Source organism: Melanotaenia boesemani, chromosome 8 (assembly GCF_017639745.1).
Source record: "Melanotaenia boesemani isolate fMelBoe1 chromosome 8, fMelBoe1.pri, whole genome shotgun sequence".
Taxonomy (NCBI): domain Eukaryota; kingdom Metazoa; phylum Chordata; class Actinopteri; order Atheriniformes; family Melanotaeniidae; genus Melanotaenia; species Melanotaenia boesemani.
The window spans coordinates 31,505,994-31,520,578 of record NC_055689.1 but is presented as its reverse complement, the minus strand read 5'-3'; the positions used below and the strand labels follow the sequence as shown (position 1 = coordinate 31,520,578).

Sequence of the window (14,585 nt, the reverse complement as noted above, 5' to 3'; positions counted from 1 at the left end):
TCAAACATTTAACAGAGCCAGTCCAAGCTTTTAAGAGGCCCAAAGCTCCAACAACCACAGCACTGTTGCCTAAATATTAGTGGGGTCTGATCATTTTATACACTGTACATGTAACACAGTCATTCATTTACCTTATTTGTAGTTGGTGTACTTCATACCAGTGGGATTTTAACACTACAGGGTAACTAATTCAGAGAAACTGGTTTTAATTTGCACTTTTTTAATAATTAGAGTGATGTATGAGTGTGGTATATTGAACTATTATTTGAAAGTAAAAGAAAACATCAGCAGACAGGAACAATTCAGAGTAAACAACCAGTTTATCCTTTAAAGACTGGACCAAGAAAAAATGGGTAAAAAAAATCTATTTTTTTTGCTTTTATCTGAAGTCTTTCTTTGGTTCTCTATGAAAATGCATAAAAATTAAACAAAATAATTTGCATGTATTTTTGATCATGTGACGTCAGAATGTTTGTAGTGCCAAAAGCATCCACCAGGAGACAGAAGACAAGTATAAGATTGTACAACAGGGTTTAAAGCAAAGCTTTTACCATTAAGTGATGCAATGGGTCTTAGAAAGTGCATAAAACATAACAAACATGGCATTAAAGGTTCATTAAAGCAAAACGTGCAATCATTCACCACAAAATAGCTAATTATTTAAATAATTCATTGACTTCTGAACAAGCGACAACATCTGGATGTAAAATGTGAACAGCATGTGCATAAAGTGCAAAAAAAATAAAATAAAATAAAATAAAAAAAATTGCAGTTCACCCCTCATCCGCTAGGGGCTGGCTCCAAAACAGAGTCAATCCCCATAGACTTCTATGTTAAAAAGACCAACTTCAACTTTGTTGTCTGGTGATGGTGTGTATTGAAGGGTTGTTTCCTTCTGTGTGATCTTTTTGTCTACTTTCTTCTTTCCCTTTTGCTCTTTTTGCTATTTTCCATCTTTTTCTGTCCTCTCCGGTCAGGTCCAGTAAGATTACATAGATTCCGTGATTCAAAGCAAATAAATAAATTAATTAATTTCATTATCAAGAGGAGCCTTACCCATAGGCCTCCCCTTGGCAGAGCAAATTTGTTCAACACGATACAGCAACCAGATTATCATTTTGCTTGCTATGATGCTGGACAGGACAAGTTAAAAAAAAAAAAGACCAACTTCAATGCAGAAATAAACATGTTTAAAGCCTGGTACAAAAAACTATTTTAGGATTAATAGGTCAAATTTACCTTCATGACAACTGTGAGTGGGTTGAATTTTTTTTTTATAACTCATACGTTTAGATGTTATTTAATCTTGAAATTCTGCATAATTAGAGGTGTGCCCTTTTGATTGACAGGTATCCACAATCCATGGTTTAGAAGGAAGAGTGTAGCACAACCGCGGTTCTAATTGTTTACAAATCCCAGAATGGTTTAGGCCCAGAATACATCTGTGATATGTTCAGAGAATATAAACCTAGCAGAGCTCTTAGATCCAAAGACTCTGGTCAACTAGTCCAGACCAGAGTCCAGACTAAACATGGAGAAGCAGCATTTAGCTGTTATGCTGCAAACAAATGCCAGTGGAGATTAAACTTTCCCCAAATGTAGACATTTTTAAATCCAGGTTAAAAACATTTCTTTTCTCATGAAATCTGCACCATAACTTTTTTTTAACTTATCTTGCTTTTAATCATTTTAATATAATTTATTATTTTATTGTGATTATGTGTTGATGCCTTTTACTATTTCTAAATATCTGTAATGCTTTTGTTTTATGTAAAGCACTTTGAATTGTCCTGTACATGAAATGTGCTATACAAATAAACTGCCTTCCCTTGCCTTGCCTCCTCTGCCGCCCTTTGGGTGGGGTTGGAGTCGTCTTTGTGGTGGGGTAGCTTGGGTTAGTGCTCCAGGGCTGCTCCTGAGGGCCCGGGTCTCTAGGCTGCCCTGGTCTGCCTCTGACCTCCATAGAGGCGTGGCCGCATTTGCATGATCTCACTAAGCACTCTTCATCACTGATCACTCCTTATTCCTCATGCTCTGCATGCTGACACAGTCACTGAGTTGTCTAGTGGGTTTATATACTAAGAGATAATTGTTCTATTTATTTTTCCTGTGAGTTAGTATCTGGTCGCTGTTATGCTACTTTCATGGTATGTTCATGATATGTTTGCTATTTTCCATCTTTTTCTGTCCCCTCCAGTCAGGTCCAGCAAGATTACATAGATTCCATGATTCAAAGTAAATAAATAAATAAATGAATCAGATTATCAAGAGGAGCCTTACCCATAGGCCTCCCCTTGGCAGAGCAAATTTGTTCAGCACGATACAGCAACCACATTATCATTTTGCTTGCTATGATGCTGGACAGGACAGGTTAAAAAAAAAAAAAGAATCCAGTGCTTAATGGTATGTTGATTCTGCTAACAACCCAGCGGATGACATCACACGGGGTCTGACACTAGCTGAACTCAAAGCTCCCAACCGCTGGTTACAAGGACCATCATTCCTTTCCAGCTCAACACATCAATGGCCACGTCCACCAAGCTCCCAAGTACCACAGGCTACAGATGAGCTCAAGAAGAACACCTTCTGCGGTTTAACACAGCAGACTCCCTCCAGTCAATTACTGGATGTTACTCAGTTTACGGATTGGTCGGCACTGGTGAAAGCCATGCATCAGACTTTAAATGGTAAGACAGCCTCGGATGAATATGCCCCAACGTACGAGCTAAGATATGCTGAGCTACATCTCCTGCAGACCTGTCAAGCTGACAGTTTCCCAGAAGAGGTGGCGGCTCTCAAGGCAGGATGTTGGCCCCAGAAATGGACACAAATAAAGGTCTCATAAGGGTCGGAGGGCGTTTACGTCACCTTAGTCATCTCACAGACGAGCATGTTCATCCCATCATCCTTAACAACAAGCATCACACCTTCAACAAGTGACACACCTTCTCATCAAAGATTCGATGCAAGGTTGTTACACCCTGGTCCAGAAAGGGTGTTTGCTGAGTTGCGAAGGCAGTACTGGGATCTGCGTGGGCATCAAGCAATCAAGCAACACCAGAGGACATGTGTTGGTTGTTAACGATGGAGAGGTAAACTATCAGCACCACTTATGGCAGACCTGCCACCGGCGCGCCTGCGTCTTTTTGAACCCCCCTTCTTCTCCACAGGAGTAGATTGCTTTGGCCACTACGTAGATCTGGCGACACCATGAGAAACGCTGGGGGCTCATTTTCAAGTGTTTGACAACCAGATGTCTCAATCTTGACCTCATCAACAGCCTTGATGCTGATGCTTTCTTGCTGGCTCTAAGGCGATTCATTGCTCATCGGGGGACCCCATCTGAAATCTTATCGGACCAAGGGACAAATTTTCGGGGTGCTGAGCGAGAGTTGAAGGGGACCTTTGCAGCAATGGAGCCTCAGCTACGTGAAATTTTGGCTAATCACCAAATCACCTTTAAGTTCAGCCCTCCTGGAGCTCCACTCTTTGGGGGATTATGGGAGAGGAAAATACGTTCCATAAAGTCTGCCCTTCAGGTGGTCATTGGAACAGAGGCTCTTCAAGAAGAAGTACTCCTCACGCTACAGGTGGAGGTGGAAGGTATGCTCAATGCAAAGCCATTGGGTTATGTGTCTGCTGATGCGGCTGACCCAGACCCCGTGACTCCAAATAAGTTATTGATGGGGCAGCGGGATGCATCCTTACCACAAGTGTCATATACCCCATCAACTATCGCCAAGAGACGTTGGCAACATAGCCAAATGATGGCGGACCACTTTTGGTCATAGTTCATCCGTGCATATCTACCGAACCTTCAAGTCCACCACAAATGGCAACAACCAACGGAAAACCTGAAGCAGGGGACAGTGGTAATGATCGTTAACCCCCAGTCTCCCAGGGCTTCATGGCCAGTGGAAAAGATTGCCAGAGTCATCACCAGTTCAGATGGATGTGTCAGGTCAGCAGAGGTTGACATCAATGGTCGGATGTACCATCGCCCAGTGGCCCGTCTGGTGCCACTCCCAAACATTCCTGCAAAGGATAACTGATGGACATTTTCTGCACTGGGGAATTCATTAGATTGCATAATAGCCCTGCTATTATGGGGGCGGCTGTTCTGAATTCCTGCTTGAGGACAGTGTTGTTGTAGATTTAAGACAGGTATTACCAAGGACAGTTAAACACGTTTTGGGTCCTTTAGGGTTCTTTCAGCCATTTCATTAATGTGCATTGTCATTCCACACAGAGCAGGCTACAGAGAAGCAGTGTATGCGTACTTGAGCCACAGTAAGTTTGTTGCACATGGTGTTTTATGTTGAAAGCATTATTTGTTGTTGTTCAGTAACTATGCCTGTCAGAGTGGGTTAAATAATACCGTTTAGTTCATAAGCAGACCTTTATCTCTGTGTTCATTGTTTCTGCTAAGCTGACAGCTACGTTAAAGCTACTAAGCTAAAGCTAAATCACAGAAAAGAGCTAACCTGTACTGAAGGTGGTTTTTGTTATTATTAGAACAATGTTAATACGGTTACATAATTGAATATATATTTTATTTCCTTGTCGTGTTTGAACCATACATATATACAATATACAGTTGTGTATACATCTGAATACAGCCTTGTGAGCCTGTTTGCCTGCTTCCATGATTGTTGCGGTTGTACAAGCTCAACCCAGTAATAAATCGAGTGGATTCACAAACTCTGCCTGGTTCATTCGCTCTCTGACCGGAGCCCACTGCAAATGAAGGGCTAGCGCCACCATATAACGTCATTATAGTCCTAAATTCTTAGCAATCTGTGTTAGGAAAAAAACTCAATCAACGACAAACTCTCAGATCGGTGAGAAGGAACAGCTGTTTTTACTACAATTGCAGGAGTTCACACAAAGTTTGGTCACTCAGGTTGACAGACAATGTTGAACTGGCTTGCAACTCCCAGGGGGCACTAAAAAGATGTCCTGCAAAAACAGTCCTGATCACAATCAGGCCAAAGCAAATATTCATTTTCAAGCTCCTTTGTTTATGCCTCATATCCTGCAGGGGTCACTGAGGCTTTTGCACAGCTATGTATATTCTAAATAAGAAGTGGTGCAGCTACAGATGGAGAAAGTAAAAAATTACTGAGTTACACCAACAGAATATTGATTTTGTACTTTTCTTACAATTAATTTCAAATAAATTGATTTTAATAAAATCCAAACAAATGTAGTGGACTAATCCTTCAACTTTTGTTTGTGAAAGAGCTTCCTCTGACAACCATCAAGTTTAAAATGACATGATGTATTTGTTAACTGTACAAGGTTTATATCTTTGGCAGGAGTTTGTGTCGTAGTTTAGTAGTGTGAATCATTTTTTCATGAGGTTTGGTGGAAGGAAAAAAGCAAAAGAAGTTGTGTGACGCCAGCCCTGTTCTTTCAGGGCAGCACTGTAAAAAGCCCAGGTCTCTACAAACAATAACCTCCTACCAACATGCATTCATGCAGATTGTTCAGGAGGATGAATCCAGGTTATTGGTGCAGATGAGAAATCTAAGTCCTTCTGCCAGAGCAAAGGACAATTTTCAGTGTCTCCATGCTTCAGATTTTTCAGTAAACGCTGTGTATCAAATATTTGACCTTTTCGTTTTATTATCTTCTGTTTGGTCAGACAGAAGATTTTAATGTCAAATAAACATGACAAAGAAACAGAAATAAATAAAGGATGACTCTTTAGAGTAATACAGTGAATCTGGAAAGTATTCACAGCGTTTCATGTTTTCCACATTTTGTTGTGTTACAGTCTTATTCAAAAGTGGAATAAATTCCCTTTTTAGTTTAGTTTAGTTTAGTTTTAGTTTCATTTTTTTATTTTATGGTCTGAGAGTCTTTCAGGTGTCCTGTGGCAAACTCCAGATGGGCGGCCATGTGCCTTTTACTAAGGAGAGGCTTCTGTCTGGTTACAGTCCTGATTGGTGGATTGCTGCAGAGATGGTTGTCCTTCTGGAAGGTTCTTCTCTCTCCACAGAGGAACACTGGAGCTCTGACATGTGTCAGATTTAACAATTGCTGTTTAATGATTGAACATCCAGGTTTAAGCCTGTCCCTTGGACCAAAACTCAACTTTTTGATGACTTTAAGCCACACAAGGCCTGAAACTAGAGAGACCACATCTGAGAGCAGCGTTATTAAATCTTTAGGACAAGTTCCCTGAAATGTTAAATTTATCTAAAATATCTAAAATACTGCATTAAAACCAAAATGGTCGACTTCCTGTTTGATTTATCTTGTGGCTCTAAAAGAATTGTTTGTAGGACAAAATATCATCCAGCTGCAGATTCAGAGCTGCCACATTAGGTGGCGATATTGAAGCTTTTTGTCCTGTTTATGTAAAAGACCCCTATAAAATAAAGATTTTCACATTCATGACTTTATGAGGAGGTTATGGTTCTGAAAAATATAATTCATGTGCAGGAATATTAAGCACAACATATACAACAGGCCTTGGCAACGCCTTTGACTTTATAATAATGTTTTTATTTGTTTTAGTTTTATTATTGTTGTTAGAATGAGCTTTTCATACATGCTGTGGTCTGTATGACTTGTGTCTCTGATAGTTTTTGTCTCTGTGTTTCATATCCATGATTGCTTTATTATTCTGATCATTTTATCTTTAAATCATCTCCAGAGAATTTAGTGGTTTTTCTTTGAGCTCTCTGGCTCCCCCTACAGGTTTAGGATGTAACAGCATGGTTGTAAAAACAAACCTTCATCTGAGCCCTGCACATGGAGAGCTGAACACATGAATCTGTTGTCATGTTAAAGAAAATGATGCCTTCAGAGTCCAACAAAAACTCAGAGGAGAACTTTTGGAAACATTGGATGGATAAATGAATGAGGGAGGGAAGGATGAGTAAATTAGGGGGGGGGGGGGGGACAGATTAATGACAAAAGGGAGGATAAAAGCATGAATGGATGAAGGAGAGTGATAAAGGTAGGAAGGTAGGATGAATACATGAAGGAAGAAAGGATGGATGGGTGAGGTTGGAGGGATAGAGGGAGAGAGAATGAAAGGATGGATAAGAGATAGGGAGGAATCACTGAAAATACTTAATAAAAAACCGCAATTGCACCATTACTGCAACATTTTAAGAAAACTTAAGTTACTGAATTTCCAGAATATGATATATTTAAAAAACGCTTGTCTGATTTATAAGGTGCTACGCTCTCTAGCACCCCCTCCACTGGGAGATTTCATTAATCATTGCATTAGTGTACAGAGGACAACGAGGGCCACCACTAGAGGAGATGTGATAATCCCACACAGACGTACCTCTTTTGGTCAGGGTGTTATCTGTCCAAGGTGGAAGGCTATGGAATAATCTACCACAAACATTAAGAGAATTTCTTACATATAACTCATTTAAAGCCCAATTAAAAAGTTGGCTTTGGTCGAATCAGGAGTGTACCCACATGTAACATACACTAAAACGTACAGTAAACAAAACTCTGAAGGGCTCTGTAAGTATGTAGTGATATTGAGCATTGATAAGTATGAGTGTTGGTAATTGTGCATGTGAATGTACTGTTTTAGATATAAGAATGTGTATTTTTATATTGGTTTGTAAATACAAATTGCTTCTATATTGTATTATATGTTCTCTCATTTCCCCCAAATCCCCCAAATTATTGGATAGTTTGAGATGTTCTGGATTGAAATGAAAAACATGGAAATGTCTCTTTAAATTTACAAACAATTTTGACAACTCTAATACTTTTATTGACATTTTAATAGATAAAAATAATTAAACTAAATAAAAAATGAAATACGTACAAAAACATTACTGTATATGTCTGTAGAAGTAAAATATTGTATATGGACAAAATGTGGAACTGTTTTCAATAATTCCTGCATCAGAGGGTAAATATTTAGATTTAAGGTTATATTTGACCTGCATGCATTTGGTTAACTATTATATTAACAATATTGCTTTCACTTAATTTCACCTTTAATATAGAAGACAATTACAATAAAGATTTAATTCATTTGTTAATATATTAATTTCTTTATTTGTATTATATTGGTTTTATATATAAAACAACATTTATGTATGTATATATGACTAAAATATAGTTTTGTTGCCTTTTTTAACAAGTCATTTTCAGGTACAACAAACAAGTAAACAATGCACTAAATGACTTCATTTTTCCTCTTTGTATCAAAAATGTGCTGTTTATAGGCCAGGAAGCAAAGAATACAGCCAAGACTCCACATATCTACTGATCCACTCAGGGGAAGGCCCAGGAGGACTTCAGGAGCTCTATAAGGAAGATCCTGAATGTCTTTATTTTGCCACCTGGAGATCTTGTCGATTGCTAATCCAAAGTCTGTTATTTTGAGCTTGAATGGGATTAACCTATAATTTACAAACATGATGTTATCTGGCTTAATATCTGCATGTGCTATCCCAAAGCTTTGAGAGCGTCTGCAACCAGCATTTGCTGCACAATAACTCGTTTCAGACATGCGCCATGGTTCCATGTATGGGTTATTCATGAAGCCTTGTAGATCTGTATCCAAGAATTCAAACATCAGATTTGTTTGTTCATTAAAGTCAAAATGTCCAATATATCTAACTGTGCTTTGTAGAATGAAGATGTCTGATTTTCCTCCGAATTCTTAACTCCTGTGTGGACCTGTTATTTTCTTTCAGCATTTTAACGGTTTCATTTGTCCTAGAAAAATGGTGCTTGTAAACTTTTCCATCAGCCCTTTGACTGAGAAGAATTCCGTCCTCTGGGAATAATTGTGGAAGTTCCGCAGATTCTATCTTTTCTGAATCACTGCTACTATTACTGTCTATTGGGGAGCTCATGTTTGCGCCTATAATGTTCACAAATCTAAGTAAGTCTTTTATCTGCTACTGACGGCCTGTTTACATGAACGAGCTTATATGGCCTCTGGCTGATGACGTCATTGACCAAGTCTCCCTTTGTGACGTGAAAGGCCTTCGATGCTGATAAAAAATGCTGATTTTAGACATATTCAGTGGCAAGTCACCCAGAACATGAAATATTTTGTATTTTGTCTTCAAGACATGTTTAATAAGAATTGTTATCTACACATCTATAGAGAATATAAAGTTATGTTTATAGAAAGTTACAATAGAAATGTTTATAGTAGGTAAAATGACATGGGGTTGTCTTGTGTCTGATGTGAGGAAAGTCACATGATAAGGTCAAGGGTCATGGCCGCTGCCTTATGGGTAAGAGAGCCGGCGTAGCCGCTGTGTGTTAGAGACGCTGAGCTTAGAGATGCAACATTCTACACCGACTTCATTGAGGCGCATACGGTAGTTTGTTATTATTTGCTTTATATTTCTGCTCACTTGTTTACAGTATGGACAATGTAGATTTATTTTATGTATAAACATTTCTGTTTTTGATATGTCAGCTTTCATGTGTTGCTTGACTTGTCTTTGTTTTTCATTTGTAGTTTACACGGCGTCGACTTAAAGAAATAGAGAAGGAAAGAAAATAAAGAAGACATCAGTACGTTTCATGGCCTTTATTAACTGAACCAGTGCAGCTAAATTGCTACAACAGGTGGTGATGGGCTTGGCTACAGCTTCACCTAAAGATGAAAAGATGTTTGATGGCTTCTTTACTTCTGAATGACCTTGTTATGTATGTCAGTGTTACACAAGTGTAATTCACGGTGCAGAGGATGTTTTTAAAAACAGGATCTTTGGATATCATGGCATCTGCTAACACTCTGCAGAACCAAATTTCTTGCAGAGATATCTGTAATTGGATGCTGATATTTCATCTTGAACACAAAGTCTTTGAATAATTTAGCTGAAAGTTTCTCTGCAAAGTATTTCAAATCACTTTTACTAAGAATAACTGGTTTATAGGGGTCTTTGTGCCTGGAAGTAAGCGTTTCATGTTTTAAATCTACCGTTCTGTCCACAAAGGAGTGTCCCTCAAACTGTCTTGAAATGAGTGGTTGACCCTTCTGAGGTCCTTTGATGGTGGACTGAAGGATGGACTCATGAAGTTTTAGATTAAAGAAAATTCCATTTAATGATGAACATGTTTTATTCCAAACCAGGTTTTTCCTTCAACCTGAGCCACTTGTTTTTGTGTCTAAACCTGAATAAACTGGAAGAACGGCTGTGTCACATCCTAAAACTGATTTCATTATCAGCAGCAACAGCAAAGTGTCTCCATTATTTCCTAATAAAACACAGGTAAAGTCTATTTTTAATTAATTTTAACATGAAGTTTATGTTGAAAGTTGAGCAAAGCAGCTGTTGAGCCTCAGCAGATAACAGAGGGTCAGTATCGTCTCTGTGGAGAGTCTCTAAAGGAGAATTGTAAAAAACAGTAGAAGAGGCTGGAAACAGAAGTAGATCTGTTCAAAGTCTGCACTGATACTGCAGATGAGGCGCTTCATGTTACATGTTAGTTCCTGTAGCCACTCCTAGCAGATGTTTCTATGTTCCCGCCCCTCCACAGATCTCTCTTCATCAGGATGGGTGTGAGCAACATGGTGGAACATGCAGCTGCTGGTAAGACTCATTTCCTGCTTCATGTGAGATCTGTTGTCCTTCAGAGCGCACACACCCTTTCTGTTCAGGGAAAGTGAAACTGTTTGAAAGTTACTGTGAAGAGGAAAATGGCGAAGCAGGAAACTCAGCTGGACCGAATAAAGTTTTGCTGTTCCATCTGTCTGGATCTACTGAAGGATCCGGTGACTATTCCCTGTGGACACAGCTACTGCATGAACTGTATTAAAAGCTTCTGGGATGGAGAGGATCAGAAGGGAATCTACAGCTGCCCTCAATGTAGGCAGACCTTCACACTGAAACCTGTCCTGGAGAAAAACACCATGTTTGCTGATTTATTGGAAGACATGAAGAAGACTGGACTCCAAGCTGCTCCTGCTGATCACTGCTATGCTGGACCTGAAGATGTGGCCTGTGATTTCTGCTCTGGAAGAAAACTGAAAGCCATCAAGTCCTGTTTAGTCTGTCTGGCCTCTTACTGTGAGAAACACCTTCAGCCTCATTATGAATCACCTACATTCAAGAAACACAAGTTGGTGGAGCCCTCCAAGAACCTCCAGGAGAACATCTGCTCTCGTCATGATGAGGTGATGAAGATGTTCTGCCGTACTGATCAGAAGTGTATCTGTTATCTCTGCTCTGTGGATGAACATAAAGGCCACGACACAGTCTCAGCTGCAGCAGAAAGGACTGAGAGGCAGAGAGAGCTGGAGGTGAGTCGACAAGAAATCCAGCAGAGAATCCAGGACAGAGAGAAAGATGTGAAGCTGCTTCAACAGGAGGTGGAGGCCATCAATCACTCTGCTGATAAAACAGTGGAGGACAGTGAGAAGATCTTCACTGAGCTGATCCGTCTCATCCAGAAAAGAAGCTCTGATGTGAAGCAGCAGATCAGATCCCAGCAGGAAACTGAAGTGAGTCGAGTCAAAGAGCTTCAGGAGAAGCTGGAGCAGGAGATCACTGAGCTGAAGAGGAAAGACGCTGAGCTGAAGCAGCTCTCACACACAGAGGATCACAACCAGTTCCTACACAACTACCCCTCACTGTCAGCACTCAGTGAGTCTACACACTCATCCAGCATCAATATCCGTCCTCTGAGATACTTTGAGGATGTGACAGCAGCTGTGTCAGAGCTCAGAGATAAACTACAGGACATTCTGACAGACAGATGGACAAACATCTCACTGACAGTCACTGATGTGGATGTTTTACTGCCACAACCAAAACCAAAGAGCAGAGCTGGATTCTTAAAATATTCATGTGAAATCACACTGGATCCAAACACAGCACACACACAGCTGTTACTGTCAGAGGGAAACAGAAAGGTGACAAGAATGAAGAAACATCAGTCTTATTCTAGTCATCCAGACAGATTTACTACAGGCCATCAGGTTCTGAGTAGAGAGAGTCTGACTGGACGTTGTTACTGGGAGGTGGAAATGAGAGGAAACGTTTCTGTAGCAGTCGCATACAAGAATATCAGCAGAGCAGGAAATGAAAGTAGATTTGGATATAATGACAAATCTTGGGCATTATATTGTTTCCAAAACAATTATTATTTTTACTACAACAACATCAGAACCTCCATCTCAGGTCCTTAGTCCTCCAGAGTAGGAGTGTATCTGGATCACAGAGCAGGTATTCTGTCCTTCTACAGCGTCTCTGAAACCAGGACTCTCCTCCACAGAGTCCAGACCACATTCACTCAGCCGCTCTATGCTGGATTTTATATATATTCTGGATCCAGTGCTGAGTTGTGTGAAGTGAAGTAAAGTTATTTTCTCTGCTTGTTGCTGAGACTTCATTGTTGTGATGTCTCTGCTCTGCTGTTCTGTTGTTTATTTGACATTTTTTTTATTTACTGGTTTTTCCTGTTTGTTTCTTTTTGGAGGAAATCACTGCTAATGATGATTTTTATTTCCATCAACATGAAAATCTGAACTTCTCTGTTCTCTAAATATGTGTTGAATATTTGTATTGATGTATTTGTATGTTGTTGTTTCTCTTCCACTTCATGGAGCCAAACAGAGAAACCAGCAGACCTTCCTTCATCACACATTATTTTACTCTCAACACTTTGGAAATGTAAAAATCATTTTCTACTTGCAATTACTTTTAGTTGTTCTAGAGATCAGATGTTGTTGTTTTTCTAAACCAACAAACAAACAAGGTTTCTAATGATGATGTTCAGAAAGGCTCATTTCCAGGATCAGAATAAATGAGATCATTCATCATGTTTAATGTCAGAACAAAGTCAATTTTTCCAAACAAATAAACTTTGAAAGAATGAACAAAGTATTTTCTTTTGTCTTCATTTCAGTGTTTCTGTAAATCTGATGGAGAAAATATCAAACTAATATGAGGGAATAACTGAGGCAGTTTTCCTGGAACAGCAGAAAGTAATAAATAAAGCATTTTTCTTCTAGAATTATTTCCTTTATTCTACATCTAACATGAAGAAGTCAGAGTGTTTGGAAACTTAAATCTCACATCCACAAGTTCTACTTCCAGCCTGAAAGCTGATGTGAACACTGTTTGGAAGCTGGAAAGTCTTCTCTCCCATCTTTCCCAGGTTCCCTGAATGCAGCATCAGTGTTGCAGGTTGTGACTCCTGTGAACAAACTGACACAGTGTGATATTACAGATATTTCAATCTCTCTTTACTGATGTTGTTGAAGCTGCCAAAGGCTCAATGAAGTTTTTCCACGTCTTCCTGCAGGTTCACAACTGGAATGTGAAAACTGATGCACACCACAAGAGGGAGCCTTCATCCTGCTAACAGGGATGAAGAGGAGGGTAAAGCTCCTCAACTCACTTCGTCCACATGTTTTACATTCTGACAGGTTTTCTCTTTATTTACTTAGTTTTTATTTGATTTATTACAACAAACGTCTGCTGTTATCTAGTTGTTGGTGTGTGACATGGTACCGTAGATCAAACCGCTTTGTGGTGCAGGACTGGAAACCAAAGCTGGGAACTGTGGTATTTCAGCCTCCAGGTACTCCAGGACAGTTTCAGTCCCGGGAATGTTCATAACAAAGGTTGGTGGACTTCAGAACCAGTCAGAAGCACACAGCTGCTCTGTGGTTTGGTTTAGTGGCTACAACGGAGCCGCTGCAGAGTTCTGGGAGCTGAAGAAGATCAGATTTAATGAAAGAGCTGAAACTAACCATCAGATACCTGCTGAGAAGTTTCTAATGCAGAGCTACATAAACAACTTCATCTCCTCACATTACCAGTTTCATTTAGTATTTTATTTATTTCAGAAATGTTCCACTGTAGATAAAAAGAAAAATGTCTCTCCTACTAAATTATACTTAACACAGAACACTGCTTACCAGTTACTTTCTGTCTGTTACCACTTCACAGAAAAGAAAACATCTGTTTTTATCAACTTTTTAAGTGAAATTATCAAGAAAGTTTCAGTTTTAATCTTTAAAATCTGACTCCAGACATTTAAACGCAGCCACTATTTTATTCTCTGGATGAAATCATGTTGTAATTATTTTAATCCATCACATGTAATCTGGATTTTCCATCAGTGATTTAGCCGTTATAATGAAATTAAATGACATATTGTATGAGGCCTATATGCTGTGAAATGAAGATTTATATGTTAATTATGATGTTAATATTTTCTTGAATGAAGTAAATAAAAGCAACATTTCCTCTGGTCTTTAGATGTGTGGGGACCTGTTGCTGCAGACGTTACTGAAGAAAATGAAAATCTCTGTCAGACTGAAGAGAAACTTTCCTGTTCAGACATTTCTGACTGAGAAAGGAAACCTGTTGGCTCACAGAAGTGTTTTATTTAATGTCCCTCATCAGGAAACAGAGTCCTTCTAGTTGTAGTGGAAGAGTTAGTCTGATGTGGAAAATCCATCTGATGTCTGGAGTCATGCATAATAATCAGTGAGCTGCATCCTTTTCTTTAACATTTCATAAATGTTAATAATGTGTATTTTGAAGTGTGGGACCGGTAGCAGTTTTAATCTGATACACTTGATCTCTTACATCTGATTTTATGACTTTATAGAC

At 39.2% G+C, this 14,585-nt stretch overlaps 1 long non-coding RNA gene and 1 pseudogene across 1 annotated transcript; both read left to right on the top strand.

Moving 5' to 3' along the window:
- Positions 1–10,395: 10,395 nt before the first annotated feature.
- Positions 10,396–12,480, top strand: LOC121644032 (annotated as a pseudogene).
- A 568-nt stretch (positions 12,481–13,048) lies between these two features.
- Positions 13,049–14,262, top strand: LOC121644075. The gene is made up of 3 exons (XR_006011216.1): positions 13,049–13,148; positions 13,267–13,343; positions 14,229–14,262. It is a non-coding gene; the product is annotated as an uncharacterized LOC121644075 (long non-coding RNA).
- Positions 14,263–14,585: the final 323 nt, after the last annotated feature.